Genomic DNA, 20034 nt, shown 5'->3' with positions numbered 1-20034 from the left:
AACAGAGCTACCCAGACCTGAATTCACATCCCAGTACTGACAAAAGTTTCATCCTGATGTCAGAATCCAGTCATTGCAAATATTTTCCTCTCCTGTGAAAGTCCTGGGTCTCAACTAGGATGGAGAATGAATTCATAGGCAACCCTATAACCATGGGAACAGCTTGCCATCCATGTCAGCACAGTTATGCCTATAAGCAATAAAATACACAGTACCTCCATGAATTAGGAACAAAATAAGGAGAAGTGCACTGAATGCAAGATGCTGCCCACACATGTATGTAAATATAGATCCTATGTTTAAATTATGAATTTATGACTATCTGGCCCTCTCTGGCACTCGATGTCAGGTCCTGGGAATGGCCTATCTCCTTCATTGCTCACAGACCTGTGTCCTCACATTGACCCTTTCCTCAATTGGGCCTGCTAGGCTCTGAGTTCAAACCCCAACACAGCCAAAATATGAATCCTGATGTGAGAAGCCAATCGATTCACATATTTTCCTGTCTTGCGAATGTCCTGGGTCTCAACTAGGATGGAGAATGCATAAGTAACCCTATAGACATGGCAATATGTTGTCATCCATGTAAACACTGTTATATCTATAACCATACGCAGTAAAATACACAATACCTCCATGGATAAGAAGTAGACCGAACACGAGATGCTGTCCACACATATATGTAAATATAGATCCTATGTTTAAACAATGAATTTATAACTATTTTGGCCCACCCTGGGGATCAATGTCATATCCTGGGAATGGCCTTCCTCCTTAGTTGCTCACAGGATGGTGTGTTCACATTGACCTATTTGCCAATTAGTCGTGCTAGGGCCTGAGTTCAGATTCCAGCACTACCAACAATTGGATCATGGAGTAAGAAGCTGAGTGTAAAACTTGTTTTCCTTTTCTCTGAGAGTCCTGGGTGTCAGGTATGATGGAGAACACGTCTACAAATCTAGATGCTATGTGATAGAATTAATGTAATAAACGGAATGGGTGTCATCATAGACAGTAAAATCAATGGTAAATAAATGAATACAACAATAAATACAAGGAAAAACCACACCAAACTTGTATGGACTGAACATCTATAGGTAAGTACAAAGCCTGTCTTTATATAAATAGTATGTTTTCAAAGGCTGGGGCTTGAATTCAGGCCTAGTCAAGAAGCCTGAAGTTCTTATCTTCAAATCCACTGCAGATTTACCCAGACCCTGAGTTCAAATACAAAACCTGGCAGAATAAATGGTGGGAATTGCAAGCCAGGGAGCTAAATTTATTTTATTTTATTTTTTCCCAGAGTGGGGCTTGCACTCGGGTCGTGGCAACTCTGCTTCAGCTTCGATCACCCTAGGCTGAAGTGCAGCCACTGGACCCACAGCTGATCCTGGGATCCTAGATCCCTAGGCCTTGAAGGGGAAAAAAAATCACAGGAAAAATGTGGCAAGATGGCCTTTTTATGTTTTCTTCCTTTGTGAGGTGACCTTCCTGGGTCCGAATGACACTGTTGCAAAGGGTATTTTACCTTCCATTGCTGAAGGCTGGTGGACTATCGGGGAAGCCATAGGACTACATGGCAACATAGGCCCTGATTTCAAATCCCTGTCCTGACACCTACCAATGGCAGGAGATACTAAGAGTCTCGTTCCCATCCATAGGAATGTTATCAATGTCACGGTTGAATGAGTTGATAGTGAATGATTCTTCTATAAAATTAGACAAGATGATTTCAGTAAGCTGATTGATTTTATTTAATATTTATGAAACATTAAAAGAATACTATTATTTACAGGAATGCAATAATTTCAGGACACTGATTTAATTAATAGTTTATTAAGGATGAAAACAATAACATTAATTACATGGAGGCATAATAAATACCCCAGAATTTGTAGGAATGAGTCTATATAACTGAATAATGTATAGACATCTCTGGCACTCTATAAACATATATATTTATTAGTGTACTGTCATCCACATGTCAATCTGTTCATATTTTGTCAACCCCTGGGGCTCGATCTCAGGTCCTGGAAACTGCCTGTCAGCTCAATTTTCCCCAGGATGGCTTGTTGACACTCACTCATTCATGAATTTGGTCTTGCAGGCCATGAGTTCAGATGTCAGCACTCCCAAACAATTAATCGTGGAGTAAGAAGCTGATGGTGACACATTTTTTTTTCCTTTTCTGTGAAAGTCCTGGGTGTCAGGCATAAAGTGAAATACATATGCAGACCTATAATTCTATGTAATCAATGTTCTATGTGTCATAATAGTCAATAAAATAAATAGTCAATACAAGAAAAACAAAAATGAATAACTATACTGAGTGTAATATGGAGTGAACATTTGTATATGAATATAAATCATATATTTAAAATGTACATTAATAGGATGTTTTTTAGTGCTGGGGATCAATTTCAGGCCTAAGGAACAGACTTGAATTTCCTGACTTCAAGGAGGCAAGCTTCCCCTTCCACACAGTGCAACAGAGTTATCCAGACAATGAGTTCAAATCCCAATCCTGGCAGAAAAAATTACACCTATGTGAGGTCCAATTCTTAGGTATTTCGTTCTGCCTCCATTTAATGAATGTGATTATTTAAATGTTTAATGAAGTATTAACTAAAATTGATCGGTGTCCTAGGATATAATTGTGTATAATTTGATCCTAGAATCATTCAAGAACTACTCATTCAATCTTGACATTGATCACATTCCATTGGTAATCTTATGGATAAGAATGAGTTTCTTAGGTTCCCCTGCCATTTGGAGGTGGCAGGACCAGGATTCCAACTGTGAGCTCCAGCTCCCACCACTTCAACCCCAGGATAGGGAACTCACAGGTCTGTGCCAGAACATCAGCAAGACCAATGATTAGGCAGGCACCAGTGGCTCTCAGCAGTCCTCCTTGATACTTACAAGGCTGTGATAGGAGGACAATGGTCAAAGTCACCGTAGGCAGGAAAGTCCTTGAGACCCCTGTCCAATTTTAATGCCAACAAAGTCAGAAGTAGAGCTGTGTGGCTCCAGAGGTTGAGGGCTAGTCTCGAGCAAAAGCAGCTTACAGACTATGCCCAGATCCTGAGTTTAAGGTCCAGGACTGGCAACAAACAGACATACACAACAATCTAAAGCCGGTCACCCTCTTGTCCCCAACTGAATTAGACACAGTTCCCTGGGAAAGGGGCTGGGGAGCCACTGTCATCTTCACTCTGCCCATTCTGCCTGCATCACTGGATTCCGGCCATACTCCCATTCTTTCATGGTTCTTTCTGACCAATGGGATATAAGAATGGTGGTCACACCCCATTCCATGCTGCCTGATAGCACTGGGATTACTCTGTTGGTTGACAACACTACCAACAGTTGAGGAAGGTAGAGGTGGCTGAGTGGTCATCAAGACTCAAGCTGTAGGAGGAGAGGCCTTGCTCAGCCCTGCCACACACCTGCCCATGCCCCGGTCCCCTTCAGCATTCCGTGGCACTGCATTTCAAACCTAGCACTGCTTGCTTGGACCCATGGTACCTCTTGGAGTCCTCAGGTGATGGCACACCACAGGCAGGCTTGTGGCCCTGACCTGGTCAAGGCCCCCCTGTCTCTGCTCCAGGCCTGAGTATTTGCCATGCTACTGCCTTCGCTGCTCGAACCCACCAGGAGCTGCCTCCAACAGCTTCTCCCAGCAGCACATGTGAGTGGCCTCCTCCTGGGCCCATACCCTATGACCCCCACACCATGCCATTCCCCCCCCTTCCCGACTGGACCTCCGGCTCCCCTATGCCCTACAGTCTGACCAGAGCGCTGCAACAAATGTGCCCCAGGGGTGGGGGTGGGAGTGGGTGTTGACCAGGGGATCCCACGCCCATCCCTAGCTGCCAGTGTCCCAGGAAACAGGGAAATGCAGGGATGGGTGAGGAGGGGGCACCACAGAGACCCTGGCTTGGAGCAGTGGGAACCACACAGCCACGCATCTACACCCTTCCTCTTCCTGGTGGGAACCTGGTGGCTTTAGTCAGAGGTGGGGAGCAGCACCTCCACACCTGCCTTCTTGGGTCTTTTCCTTTTTTCTGAGGGCTGGGGGTGTTGGATGCAGAAAATAGGTCTCTCTTGCTGTGTGAGCCCTTGTCCTCTGTGCTCGGTCACCCTTTCACCTGAAGAGAGGGTCCCAGAAGAGCCCAGTAGGGAAGTGACAGTGCTGGGGGTCAGAGCAGAATGTGAATATCTGGGAGGAACACCCCCACAAACTCACATACACATACACCCAGCCTGTCCCTTCCCCCCAACTGTCAACAGTTCTCACAGAGTGATCACATTTCCCAGCTCTGCCAGCTTCTGCTGGTGCTCCCAGTCTATCTGGTCTCCTTGTCCTTCCCAAGAATCTGCCATGTGGCCCAGAAGCATGTAGGCTGGAAGTAGGGAGTAAGTCCATGTATGTAGCCTTTAGGACCCCATCCATTTCCCCAACACCACCCCCACCTGGGGTCAGACACCCCTCTGGGGTCACCATGACCCCCTGCTTGTTTCCTCTCCTGGCTCTGAGGAGCTGCTTGTCTCGGGACTCCTTCACCCAGCGTCCTGGACTAGGGTTTTGGTGAATGGGGAGTCAAGGGTCTGGCCCTGGAGAAAGGGATAGGCAGGGTGGTGCTGCATCATTAGAGTGGTGCTCCCCTTGGGTTGGAGCTCCTGATTCCTCCAAGGGAAGCCCCGTGCACTAGCTTGTACATTGTCCCAGATGAGGAACCAACAAACTCTGAAGAGGCACTACTCTGAGTCTGTTTGTGTGTGTATGTGTGTGTGTATGTGTGTGTGTTTGTGTGTGTGTCTGTGTGTGTCTGTGTGTGTCTATGTCTGTGTGTGTGCATGAGAGAGAGAGGGAGAGAGAGATACCATCTTTCTCCTTGTATAACCTGACTGTGCTCAGGTGAGTGATCATTTGGAAAATTGCAGGTGCTGCATGGACGAGTCTTCTGTCACTGGTCTGGATTTGTGTGTGTGTGTGTAGAAGTGGGTTGTAATAAGGTGGCTGGGTCCTTTGGTAACTTGTGCCTGATACATTTGGGGGATGCATGGGCTTTGTGGCTGAGGTCTGGGGGCCTGGAAGTGTGAGACGCTTGAAGGGGACTCAGCAACATTAAATTATAAGACCAAGGGAACTGTGTGCCTTCGAGCTCTCTACTCCTTTGGGCCTGGTTGGTGGCAGCTGGAGCTTGGGAGGACCTGGGGATGGGGCCCACAGGGGTTGGCTTCCAAGGGGGACAGAGAGCATGGCCAGCACTTAGTAAGGAGGTGAGCCCTGCTGGTATGGAGTGCACCAGCATATGTCAGACTCCGGGTTTTCTCATCTTGACTTCTGATGGGTGAGGCCAAACCTATTTTAAATCTTTTGCTGTGATCTTCATATCTCAGCCTCCTGAGTAGCTAGGATTATATGCATGATCCTCTGGCACCGGGACTCTCGTTCTTTTTGGTGTATTAGGGTTGAACTCAAGGCCTTAGGCTTGCCAGTCAGGTCTTCTACCACGGTAGCCAAGCCTTTCTGTCTTGGGCATTTCCGAGATAGAGACTCACTCAATATGTGCTCAGGCTGGGCTGGATCATGGTCCTCCGATCTGTGACAGGCATGTGCCACGAGGCCTGGTCCTCCTTAGTTGGGATGGTAGACATATAGCGCCATGCTCAGTCATCCGTTTAGATGATTGTCCTAAACTTAGTTTACAGCAGCCGTAAAGCTCTGGGTTGGGCCTCCACCATTGTACCTCAGTCTCCTCCTGGGACAGTTGTGAGGAAACAAGGGATCAATATAGGGGGATCTCTGGAGCAGGGCCTGGCACAGAGGGAGCGGCTGTCAGATATGGTTCTTGGCAATTCTGGGAGCATATGACAGGAAGATAACTGGGAAAGGGCTCAGATGGGGCCTGTTATTAGTCGTGTGACATGTACAGGATTATGAAACAAAACATGGTTCTCTTTCATCCTTATCCTATTCCCATGAGGAAGGAGATCCTTCACTGTGTTCAGTTTTGTAGCTGGGGAAAATGAGGCACGGAGAAGATAGGTGACCAACTCATGTCCTCCAGTTGACAGAAAGCTCAGCCTGACTTCTCTGCCATGGTCCCTAGGAGAATGAGTGGTATTCAGTACACTTCTTGTGGTGGGAAGTCCACTTCTTGTCAGTCGTGGGGCTTGAACTCTGGGCCTGGGTGCTGTCTTTGATCTCCTCAGCTCAAGACTAGCACTCTACCACTTGAGCCACAGTGCCACTTCCAGTTTTCTGGTGGTTCTTTGGATATAAGAGTCTTATGGACGTTCCCGCCTGGGCTGGCTATGAACCATGTTCATCATATCTCAGCCTCTTAGTTAGGATTATAGTCCTGAACCACCGGCACCCGGCTTAATTGTAATTCTGGCTTTCTTTCTCTCTCTCTCTTTCTCTCAAAGGAACTGGTTGAATGGGTGCTGAAGAGGTGGCCCAGTGTCCCCATGTGGCTGGAACCTAAGGTGGCCCTCTCATTCTGGAGGTGGGCTGTGGGTCAGGAACTGTCTCACTCAGCCTGTTGAACCAGCCCCATGAGGTAAACCCCTCTGTGCCCTGGCTAGACCGTCCAGCCTTATTGTCCATCCAGCCTTATTGGACTTAGTATTGTTTTCTATGTCCTTTTCTAGCAACTGGCCAAAATTATGATGCATAGTTATGGAATGAAAATATAATACCATCTTAAGAAAGTCATTTAGAACTCTGGGAATGTGGCTTCATGGTACGGTGATTGCCTATCATGCATGAAAACCTGAGTTCAATTCCTCAGTACCACATAAACAGAAAAAGAAACACTGGAAGTGGTGCTGTGCCTCAAGTGGTAGAGTGCTAGCCATGAGAGAAAGAAAAAGCCCAGCAATAATTCCCTAGCCCTGAGTTTAAGCCCCAGGACTATAGTACTGGCAAAAAAAAAAACCCAAAAACATAAAAAAATTTAGTTAGTAAATGCAAAATAAATAATCCATACTTGGAATATATATTGCTTCTTCCATACTAATACCTGACAATACTCCCTAATTCATGTACTTTACCTATATTAGGATACTGTGTTGAAAAAAAAGTTTTGTTCATTAAGTCACAGCAATTAATGCTAGGAATGTGCTTAGATGTCAGGTGAAGATTAATTCTGGAAATTCAAAGATTCCAGGCTTTTGAGTGGTCACTGCTAATCACAATGAGAAGGATAGTCTAAGTGAGATTTGGAAATCTTTTTGGTCAGTCATGGCACCAAAAAGGCAGAGGCAAATTATCAGTTGGGACAAGAGAAGGAATAATTCTAGATGGAAGGAACAAATGATAGTAACTAATGCATACCAGAAACCATTCTAGGGAACCATTTTTGGTTATTGAAGAACTAGTTATCAGCCAGGCTTATTCTTCATTGCCTTTAGCATTCTAAATATCTTAGGCTAGTTCTTAATCTCTGTGTGATAAATGTATCTCCTCCTATGCTGTTTTTCCATACCTGATCTCTTTTGCTTTCTAAAAATCACAGTCTTTCCTGATACTAAATACACCTACACAGATGGCAAGGGGTTGCTAATGTAAGGGTCCCATAGCTCATGAGTCATTAATGTAACAAAATGGAATAGGAGGACTTATTTATTGCTACCTCAATTTTCTGAAAGCTGCCATGTCATCATTTGATTCAAATTTCCATTCTTTGTCTACATAGTGTCATTAAGTGCACTAAATGGAAATATGAGCTGGGTGCTGGTGGCTTAAGCCTGTAATCCTAGCTAATCAGGAGGTTGAGACCACAGGATTGTGGTTCAAAGCCAGCCTGCTCTGCAAAGTCCATGAGACTCTTATCTTCAATTAACAACCAGAACCTCAGAAGTGGTGACATAGCTAAAGTGGTAGAGCACTGAGCTTGAGCTGAATAGCTGAGGGACAGCACCCAGGATCAGAGTTCAAGCCCCAGGACCAACAAAAAGTGAAAATATGACTTTAAGTTTCCCCAAAAGGAAGGACAAGGTCAATAGTAATCTTCCAAAGCAGAAAAAAATAATACCAAAATAATACAGTGCACTTACTTTTGCTGAGTTATTTAAGTTATGGCTTCTTGGCTGGACATATTCTCTTCTTTTAAAAATTGTCAAATATTAGCTTTATAATAAACTTCATTTAGTATTTATTGGTTCAAAACAGAAGTCTTGATACAGTTGATGTCACTTGGCTTTATTTTTTTGCCAGTCATGGTGCCTGAACTCTGGGCCTGGGCACTGTCCCTAAGCTCTTCAGCTCAAGGCTAGTGTTCTACCACGTGAGACACAGCACCACATCCAGCTTTTTCTGCTCTTGTGGTGCTGAGGAATCGAACCCAGGGCCTCATGCATTCAAGGCAAGCACTCTACTCCTGAGCCACCTTCTCAGCCCAAATCACTTGGTTTTCTTACTATCTCAGTTCAAAGCAAACCCAGGCAGGAGAGTCTGTCAACCTCTCATCTCTAATTAACCACCAAAAAGTCCAGAAGTGGAGGTTTGGCTCAAGCAGTAAAGTACTAGCTTTGGGGGCAGGTGGATAGGAAAGACATCTCTTCAGGGACATGGTCCAGCCTCTGCGATCAAGCCCCAGAATCAGCACAAACTGAACTAACAACCAAACAAACAAACAAAAAAAAAACAGGTATTTCTTTGGGACCCTCCTTAAAGGAGAACTGGTCTGAGAAGAGACTGCTTTTGCTGATTATACTCACTGAATCCTGCTTTTGTGGAATCCTTATTGCTATGGAGAACTCAGGACCAGACTAAAGGAATGGATAACTAAATCCTGCAACAAGAGAATCATCTCAGGAGTGAAATATCCATCCATAAAGCACTTTAAAATCTCCATGTCTTTTTTTCTTTGCAGTAGAACACTTTTAAAACAACGTTATTTCCTTTTGTTCTATGCTGGCCCTCAAATGGCACACTATTTCCTTTTGTAATATTCTCGACCAGAAGTTTACAAACAAGTTTTATATGAGTAAAATACACACTCGAAAAGTCAGGGACAGAGTTTACCTCAATCCTTGGATCCTTTTCTTGTACAGTAAAAAGGAAAGCACAAATTAACTTGAACTTTGTCATACCTTTACATTCAATTCCTCTCCTGGGATCAGTTTCCACCTTCAGTAATAGTTATTTCCCGTAACAATTTACGGTGCTGCTTGAGGTATAATGAATGTTTGCTGGCTTCATTGAAATAGCACAAGGACACCTTTGGTCATCATGTAGCAGTTTTTCAGAGACAACTTGGTAAAGAGAAAATATGAAATTTAAATTGCTTATAAATACATTATCCATGAGTACATTGAGTTCAAACATCATAAGTGCTCTGTAAATTAAGGTGAATTTTAAATGGGAAGAAGATTCTCAGATAATTTTTTTGTGAGTGTATGTGCTGTGCATTATTTTCCAAGTGTACAAGAGTTAACAATAAGAGAAACAATAGCAATAATAGGAGAAAGAGAAGTTCTGTGTTTAAGGGTTCAATACAATATAGAAGACTCTACAAATAAGACAACATTGAAACAATGAAGCCAAGTTCAGTATGTAGATTTACAGAAGTGATATAGAGAAAGCATTTCTCCTAAGTGGAACATGAAGTATGAGGCCATTCCCTTTCTAAATCACACTTCAAATCATGCAAATTTGTAAAAAGTAGAATAGAAGAATGATTCTGGTTCCATGCAAGTCAGATATAAGCGAATGGACTTAATGGAAAAAAGTCCATCTTGAAAGAGAAGGGATTATACTAGCAATGAACCGGAGGCAAAGATCATATTTCTTTTTATTTCCTATATATATATTTACATATAAAAATATATAATATATAAATAAATATAGGTTTATAAATATATAAATAAATATATATAAAATGTATATAAAATATATATATAAATAAATATATATTTATATATTATTTCCTATATATATAGGAATGTATATATTGTTGGTTGTGGCACTTGAACCCTGGGCGCTGTCCCTCTGCTATTCAGGTCAAAGCTAGTGCTCTACCACTTGAACCCCAGTGCCACTTCCAATTTTCTTGTAGTTAATTAGAGAAAAGTGTCTCCAGGACTTTCCTACCCGGGCTGGCTTTGAACCTCAATCCTCAGATCTCACCACCACCCAGCTTAAGATCACATTTCTAACAGTGTACATTCAGCATATGTAATGTGTATGTTCATCTATCTTTATATGAATTTTTTAGTTAAAAATCTGGGCTACAGGTTAGACTTCACACTCACAAAAAATGTTTGTAGTTTAAAAGTTGATACTCCTGGAAAAATAAAACTTAAGAATGTAAAGGAGTCTGGGAAGAGCAGTCTTTGAGACACTATCTATAATTAACCAGCCAAAGCTGCATTGGAAGAGCAGTTCAAGTGATGGAATACCACTCATGAGCAAATTGTTGAATAAGAGCTTGAGGCTTTTGCATACATACATACAAGCATACGCCTACACACAGAGGCACTTATATGTGCACACATGAATACACAAATGAAACAACTCTCAGAATATGTAGAAAAGTTAGAAAGCAATAGAAAATATGTCCTGAGTAAAACTAGAATCAAGTGATAAATTTTAACACTAAAAAGTCCTCAAGTGAACTTTCTTCAAAGAAGTTTGAGACTATTACATAGGTAGGGGCCAGAGATAATAAGAAAGTCAAGTAATCATTATTAAAGGGATCGGATCCATGGAGGAATGAATCAGAGACCCCTGCATGTGCATCTGAAAATGTTCATATCCTGTGTCAAATGTTAGAACATCTTTCAAAATTGTACATAAACAGTCTGAGCATTCAATGGATAAGATCATCAGAGAAGTTCAGAATTGCTAGTGTGTTTCTAGATTAAATAAACCAACAAACAATGGCAGGGCAATTTGATACAAGCCTGGAATTCTAGCACTCAGACTAAGACAGGAGATTAGAGAGTGGAATTACATAGTGATACCTTCCCTGGACCAGATAGTATAATTTTGTCTCAATAAAACAAACCAAATTACAAGAAAGGAATACGGAGTTCGAAGTTTGGGCTAATTTTGTCATTATGTTTTGAGAAGTCAAGTTTCCTATTGAAATGCAACTGATATATAATCCTCAGTTGTATTTAAATGATCTCCTAATTACAGAACATTCTTAGATGTAAAATAGCTCATGATTCCCATCCAAAATTTGAAAAAGTAAGTAAGCGTCATTCTGTTGGATGCCAAAGAAATGATGAAGGTTTACAAAACTTAAGCCTGGAGAAATAGCACAGTTTGTCTAATGTAGGACTTTGTGGACCTTGCAAAATTAGAATTCAGATTCAAAATAAATAGTTTGGTTTTTTTTGTAATTCTATATTTTATAGGATACTACAAAATTCTTTTTAAGTAGAGGTCTTAACTGACAAATTCACAAATGATTCTGGCATTCTATTTCCCTGGAATATTCTTTCAAGAGAGTTATAATTAGAACTTAGTTAATAGATAATTCCAACAGTTCATGTATAAAATGATAATGTGAATAATCTAGACAGAGTTGCCAACAAATGGATGATATTAATTTATAAATTTAGAAAAAGCATTTTTTGAGGATTTGGTATGACATGGTATGAAGAGAATAATTGTGTGACATCTTCCTTCTTCTACCTATATGTTACACAGGAAGCTATTTCCTTATGTGCCTCTGTATACAATGAGAAAAATGCTAGGTTTGGGTTCATTTTTATTTTATTTTTGTGGGAGGGGGTCCGGTCATGAGGCCTGAACTCTGGGCCTGGGTACTGTCCCTCAGCTCTCCAGCTCAAGGCTAGCGCTCTACCACTTGAGCCATAGTGCCACTTCTGGCTTTTTTTCTTTTTGCTAATGTGGTGCTGAGGAATTGAAACTAGGCCCTCATGCATGCAAGGCAAGCTCTCTACCACTGAGCCACCTTCTCAGCCCAATTTTTGTTTTTGTTTTATTGGTTTGACCTAGGGCTTGAAATCTGGGCCTGGACTCTGTCTCTGAGCTCAAGGCTCCTGCCCTACCACTTCAACCTCAGTGCCACTTGTGTCTAGCTTTTTCTGAGAAGTTTATTGGAGATAAGATTCTAAGGGACCTTCCTGCCTGGATGGGCTTTGAACCATAATCTTCTGATCTTAGTATCCTGAATATCTATGATAGTTAAAAAGTATAAATATAAATAATATTTGCAAGTGTTCTGATCTCAAGAATACCACTGGGGGAAAATTGATGCAACTGAGTTTATTGTGGTGTTCTTTGCAGAATAAGGGCATCACAATACCAGAGGTGTAGCATTTTTTCACAGTAGAGATAAGCTATTCATGATGTGAATTAAGGGAATTTTAAGGTGCAACTAACAAGTTGGAAACTGTTGGGCTAGGATGACTTTATGGCATAAAGCTTGGGATTGCTTACTCTTGAAGAATTATTACAGATGCTTCATAGTTTTATCCTTTACCAGAATGTGGCTATTTTTCTGTTGACTTCTCAATCTGTAACACCCCATTGGAAACTGCATCTATTGCAGAATTATATAACGTGAAAACAAGTACTGTTTTGAATCTCTCAGGTATGGAATGTTTAGAATTTGAAAATGAGTAGTTATTAGTCATAGGAATTTTGAAGAACACATGTATTCTGTCCTAACAACTTATTTAATTTTAAAAGTTATGGGTTTCCATAGAATTAAACTGTTTTCGATTTTATGTGTGTGAAAGCGCTAAATTTATTTTTTCCAAAATATGCAAGTATATTGTGAAAATATTGTCTAGTTGGATAATATTCAAGTTGACGACCTTCTGATAAAGGGTAATTAAATCAAATTAGATGCCAAATAGAATTGATTTTTAAAATTTTACTACATAAAGAATATTAACTATACCAATACAGTGAAATTTTATTTTATGCAGCTTATTTTTTAAATTTAATTTTATTGTCAAAATGATGTACAGTCGGGTTTCAGTAATTGTAAGGTAGTGAATACATAACTTTTCAAACTTGTTACTCCCTCCCTCACTTTTCTCACAGTTTTCCTTCAGCTCAGTACCCCTCATAAGTTGTAATATATATTCCCAACATATTGTCTTGTGAGTATTGCTAATGCATTGGTTTGCCCTTTGTCATTTGTGTCACCATTGTGATGTTCCTTTTCCCTTCCCTAATAAAGGTAAATGTATACAAAATACACAGGGTACCAAAATCAAATACAGCAAGGGATAAACCAAAGGGGAAAAACCAAAGAAAATAGAAATCACATAATACATAAAAAACAACAACCGCAAATAAAAATCTCTGATTCCATATTTTGGAGTTCATTTTGCTCAGCATCAGCTTATGTGGTCATATATACGCATAACGAAGCCACTGGAAAATAATAGTTGCATGGACACTATATCATGAAAACAACATGTTAACAGTTTTTGATGGTAAAGGTGGAATTAGGATTGATGAATTCGCGATTCTGATAAAGGAATTTCAAAAGTTTTAAAATTATGACATGTAATATTTTAATTGTTCAAACTTTTTAACAACATAGCCTATTAAGAAAATTTAAAATTTCCTGGGAAAATAGGGTTTCATGCAAAGAAATCCATGGAGACTTAGTGGAGAGGGAGCAATGTGAGTGAAGATGGCTCATTTTCACACTAAACAAACAAACCTCAGAAACCTTGCTGTAAATCCTGTAGCTTCCCTTGAAAATTGTCCTTACCCAGGAAATATACTCTCACTTTGTGAAACAAGGTTATAGTGCAATTTAATTCAAATTTCTTTAAAAAAAAAAGACATCAAAATTTGTGAATTGACCTTTAATTACCAAACAGTAATTCTCTGAAAAAGATAATTTGGGTCAAAATATTTAGAGAGAAAGTGTCCTCCACAATGAAAAAAGGTATTGGGTTTACACTTTTCTGTTTGTAATACTTTCCACAATGTCTTTGCACGTGAAGCACTGAAACACAGAAAAAAAAATCTGATTGGATACTTCAAACCAGTGATTTCACATTTCTAAGTGGCTCACAAATATAATATCCTTATTAACATGAGATAGCTTATTACATAAGCCAAAAAGTTTTGGGTTCAGAAAAAAATTGAGCACATGAAAAAGGTAAGAAATCAGTGTTCTTAGAAGCCCTAGCTAAGCAAATTGGCTTTAGCAGTGGAGGGAGCCCAAAACTTTTTGATATAGATTGTAATATTTTTGCTACCTAAAGTGATTTTACAGAGCCTATTTGGCTCACTACAATGCAGAACTGATTGAATGAAGACATGAAAATAAATTCCACATCCAAACGAGGCAACTTCAAAGAGTTTTAAAGGAGAAACCATGAAGATGTAGCAGTGGGGGAGGCCTTATAGTCCTTCAGCTTCACTAGACTTGAAGCCAAGAAGCTGTGATTAATTGGAAATCAGGCAAGAGCTAAGATGAGGACATAGAAGTAGGACATAGAAGCATTGTCCTTTGTAACAGACACTGTCATCCAAGGTATGGATGATTTAACTTTATTCTCTTCCATACATCTTGTTGAGCAAATGCAAGACTAAGAGAAAAATAATCTATTGAAATAATTTTGCAAAGAATAACTTCACTGTTCCTGATATGGTATCTAAGGAGAGTCTTAAGAGAGAAGATAAAAGTGGAGTAATCTGTGGTTTCCTCTAAGCATCTTGTTAGCAAAATATATCTTTGAGGTTAGAAGTGATTGAACCAAAAAGTGGTGGAGTACTTATGTTTGTGCGCACTTTAAACACAAGAAGACTTTCTTTTTTTGGGGGGGTGGGGGGGTTCCGGTCGTGGGACCTGAACTCTGGGCTTGGGTGCTGTCCCTCAGCTCTTCAGCTCAAAGCTAGCGCTCTACCACTTGAGCCACAGCGCCACTTCCGGCTTTTTTTCTTTTTGCTTATGTGGTGCTGAGGAATCAAACTCAGGGTCTCAGGCATACAAGGCAAGCGCTCCACCACTGAGACACCTTCCTAGCCCGACACAAGAAGACTTTCAAGGTAAAAGAAAAAAGAAAAACGGATATCCAAATATTTATGATCACAGTTTCTTGGACTGATTTTTTTGGAGACAAAGTTTTACATTAGAGTTTGTCCTGATTAACATCAATGTTGGGTTTTTATGGCAACCAAATGCAGGGGTGAAGTTTAATGGACTCCCTTGAACAAGTAAACAGCATGATAAAAAAATGGCAAATAATATTTAGTGAATTACTTTCACCAATTACTTTTACAGAACAAAGAAGGAAATATATAACTCAAAATCAACTGACTTAAAAGTATGAAGAAAGAGTAGTGAAGAGCGATGAAAGAAAACTTAGAGGATTGTTTTCTCTCCAGCGGAGTAATGGGTTCGTGATATTTTTCTCTTCCATTCTATCTTCACAAGCTATCAAGTGTGGCTCAGGACTGGAGTATCCAGTTCACTCAGAGAGAACTCACAGAAGGAAGATAACATTTGAAGCAGATATAGTTGGTTTATAACCTGAGACAATCTATTTAAATCTGTTCAAATTTCTCCCTTACCTCAAATGCCCTCTTTGAATAGTTTTGTTTGTTTTTCCCAAGACTGCCCTTCATTAACTGCTTAAAAATTTGAGAGGTCATATTCATACTTTCTAGAGATTGCTGTTTGGTTGTAATTTTTGTGTGTTTTTTTTCACTGAATTTCAAAAAGTTGTGCAAGTGTGTTACAATTAAATATGTCCATCTAATTGTCCAATGCTCATGGATCAGATTCACTCCTTCCATCATTGTCAACCAACTCCTTCTCCAAGATTTATTTCAGATTAACCACTTTCTTTATCACATGTGCACATTGATATTCTAGCTGTACTTGCCCCTTGTTCTATTTTTCATTCATTCTATGTATTTACTATTATTCCTCTCTGGTTTCAACTTCCTGATAGTCAACCTGTTAAACTGTCTGTTAAAAGTTTGAAAGGTTTATATACATTCCATGGAGTTTCAATCCTGCATATACTTGAACTTATGTCAGCTTATATTTCCATAATTCATTCATCTGCAATAATAATTTGAAAGACTGGAGGCGTGAAGCACCTAGACATGATTTAATTCTCATCCATTTGGAAGATTAATCTTTAGTCAACAAGAAAGTTTAAAAATGGTTTAGAATGTATTCCAAACTACCAATTTTTATAAATGGCTTTGTACAATGGTGTGTAATCATTTTATTTTACATGGGATAATATTTTCTTTTTTTTCTTTTTTTTGTATTTTTTTTTGGTCCAGTCGTGGGGCCTGAACTCTGGGCCTGGGCGCTGTCCCTCAGCTCTTCAGCTCAAGGCTAGCACTCTACCACTTGAGCCACAGCGCCACTTCCGGCTTTTTTTTTTTTTTGCTTATGTGGTTCTGAGGAATCGAACCCAGGGCCTCATGCATGCAAGGCAAGCACTCTACCACTGGGCCACCTTCCCAGCCCCCAATGGGATAATATTTTCTACTACATTTAAGTTTTGAAAAAAGAAAATTAAAATGTACTATTATAGAGGAATATGATAAAAATAGAAGACAGATTTTATGTTTGTCATATCTCTGATGAGTACCCATATTCAAGACTTACTATGTTAGACAGATAGGGAAAACATAAAATAACATATTATAAGGCAACTATTTGTGACTTTTTAAAATGTACCTTATTAAATGATGAAATTTACTTTATTAGCTAACGTTTGGGTTTGAAATATGGGAGGCTGATATATTTAACAAATTTTGGAAGGCATCTAATGAACAACACAATTGGTGAGTGGCACTATTTCTACAGTTTAATGAATGGTTGAACCTGATTGGCATTAGTGCTGGGTAAACAAATCAACTCTATTGTAACTCTATTGCCACTAAGTATCATCTATTTGTCAAATGTTACTTTGGCAAATGTGAATTTTTTTTGGAAGGTCGTGGGGCTTGAACTCTAGGCTTGGGCACTGTCCCTGCGCTTTTGAGCTCAAGGCGAGCACTCTACCACTTGAGCCACAATGCCACTTCTGATATTCGAGTGGTTTATTGGAGATAAGAGTCTAACGGACTTTCCTGCCCGGGCTGGGTTTGAACCGTGATCCTCAGAACTCAGCCTCCTGAGTATTTAGGATTATATGCGTGAGCCACTAGCACCTGGTTTGCGAATTTGATTTTTCAAAGAGTATTTGAAAAAGAATACACTTGGGGCTAGGAAGATGGTTCAGTGGTAGAATGCTTGCCTTGCATGCCTGAGGCCCTGGGTTCGATTCCTCAGCACCACATAAGCAAAATGAAAAAAACAAGCCGGAAGTGGTGCTGTGGCTCAAGTGGTAGAGCTCTAGCCTTGAGCTGAAGAGCTGAGGGACAGAGCCCAGGCCCAGAGTTCAGGCCCCACAACCGGACCCCCCCCCAAAAAAAAAGAAATGTATAAAAAAAAGAAAAAAAAAAGAAAAAGAAAAGAAAACACTTTCAAGAGATTAAATATTTTGAGAATGACAACAGTTTTATACCACAGAACCAAGTTTTACTGAAGTACCAGTGTTTTTTTAATTGTGAAAATACTATTCAGAGGGGTTAAAATTACATGGGCAAGGTAATGAGTACATTTCTTATCAAGCTTTGTTGCCTCCTCCTTTGTTTCCCCTTCCCATCCCTTGGCATCCTCCTCCTGCCCCCTTACCCGATCCTCCTCCCCCCCAGCACCAAAGTTGTAAAGTTTGTTTTTGACATGACAACTTGTACAACTCACAGTGTTATTAAGCACTAAGGATCTTCTCAATTAATGTTTTTTTCTGAATTACATTTGACTTCTAAGTCAAGTTTTCCTGGCCTTGATAGACCAATTGTGGATCTGTCCTTCCAGGAGCTATTTTTCTGGCCCACTTATGCTGGACTGAAATCTTTCATTAATCATTAGGAGAGGGGTATTAAAAATAATCTTGTAGAGACACAGCAGAGACACAGGGGGCCGCTTTCAGAACATCAGGTACAGGTTTGCAGAACAGCAGATCGCCAGGAACAGAGAAACCTACCAGCCGGGAGTCTCCACGAGGATCCCACCCCCACCCCTCACTCTCCACCCGAGCAGAGAGGCTCCATCCCGCCAAAGCCGCTCTGCATCGGCATCAGCAGAGTGACAAAAGGACCTGTCGGCAGACCACCCAGCCCGCCTGATCGCGATCACAACGATCCAGCACTCTCCACCCGAGCATAGAGGTTCCATCCCGCCAAAGCTGCTCGGCACCAGCAGCGCACCAAAGGGTCCTGTCTGCAGACCACCAGCCCGCCCGATCACGATCGCAACGACCTGGCGGGGTCACTGGGGCCCCAGAGGTACGGAGAAGAAGCTGCCTGAGCGTGGACACTCTTGACCCGACAGCTTCTACAGAGGCAGAGACAGAAAAGAATCACACAGAGCCACCACCGCCCAACCCAGCCCGGATTGCAACAACAACTGACGACCTACACCACACAGAAACAAAGAGCTCCAGGGTGAGTACCCCACAGGGGAAGTGTATCCCTCAAGGGAGACCAGAGCTGGAGGGAATCCCCAGACCCTGACCTAGACTCCCTACCCCTGCACCCGGACCACAGGACCCACTAAAACTGGGAACTGTTTGAGAGCTCCACCAGCCCGTGGAGCACACTCAGCTGGCCAGGCTAGAGCAAGAGCGCCCCTGGAAGGGAGCTTAAATGCCCAAGCCAGGAACAGCGCCCCTGGGTCAAGACTACCAACAGTAGAAGAAATTTGAACTGTGTCCCCCAGGCTGTATAACCTAGGTGGTATACACATCAGCACAGGCCCAGCGAGTGCGCTCCAGGCCTAACGAGTGCACTCCAGGCTGCATAACCTAGGTGGTATACACATCAGCACAGGCCTAACAAGCGTGCTCCAGGCTGGGGCCGGAACCAGGCCCGAGGATCTGGCGCCTGAACAACACAACCAACTCCTCCCAATTGAAGTAAAAAGCTGAGCATACGCCTCAACAGAGGGGAGAAAACCAGGAAACAACACTCCCCCAGGAAGCACGCCTGTGACAACAAAAGACCTGGAGGCCCAGGACAAGAGAAGCCCAAACCCCACCAAAACTCCACCCATATAACCTAGACTGGGAATTGGGCAACACAGGCTGCCAGCACCTGATAGTAAGCAGGAGCTCAGACTGTTAAGGTGGCTCAGCAATAGAGTGATAGTCTTGGATGTATGAGGCCCTGGATCTGATTCCTCAGCATCACAAAAGCAAAAAGGGTCAGAAGTGGTGCTGTGGCTCAAACGGTAGGGTGCCAGCCTTGAGCTGAAAAGCTGAGGGACAGCACCCAAACCTAGAGTTCAAGCCCACAACCAGCCCAGAACAAACAAAAACACATCAGGAGCCCATAGCAGACTCCAGCATTTGGGAGAGTGCATCCAGAGCATCTGTTCTTCACAAGAGCACCCGTAGGAGCAAACACAAGCAGTCTAGGCTGCTCAACCATTCGAAAGGTGGGAACTGCCAGCAATCTACCGCAGAGAGCTGAGAATCCTAAGTAAGTCAGAATAGCAGCTGGAAATAGGCTCCCAACAGAACCCAGATCAGGCACAGACTCTCTCTACCAATACAGAACCAGCAACCAAGCAAAGACAGACACACCAAAACAAAATTGAAGAGCAGTCTCCTGAACCTCCATGTGAAAATCACAGAGAAAAATCACAAGGTTTACTACCACCCAGGACAGCAAGCTCACCTCAAAAGCCAGCAGCCACACAGGGGAGAGCCCCAGTGGGAGCAAAACAGGAATGGAAGACAAAGGCTACTTCCAAGGGTTGCTGGAGGCAATGACTCAAGAAATAAAGCGAGAAATTGATCAGAAATTGAAAGAGCACAAGGATGAACTATCCAAAGAGATACAGGGTATCAAACAAGAGATGCATGCAAAAGTAGAAGCTGCACAAACCTCAGTAAGAAGTGAGATAAACGCCAAATTAGAGGTAATGCATACCTCATTGAGAGGTGAGATCAGTACTCTGAGAACCAACATTGAATCCATAAAGGGATCCATTTCCT

Source organism: Dipodomys merriami, unplaced genomic scaffold (assembly GCF_024711535.1).
Source record: "Dipodomys merriami isolate MVZ:Mamm:240054 unplaced genomic scaffold, mDipMer1.0.p SCAF_439, whole genome shotgun sequence".
NCBI lineage: Eukaryota > Metazoa > Chordata > Mammalia > Rodentia > Heteromyidae > Dipodomys > Dipodomys merriami.
The sequence above is the reverse complement of the archived record's forward strand: the minus strand, read 5'-3'. Positions refer to the sequence as shown.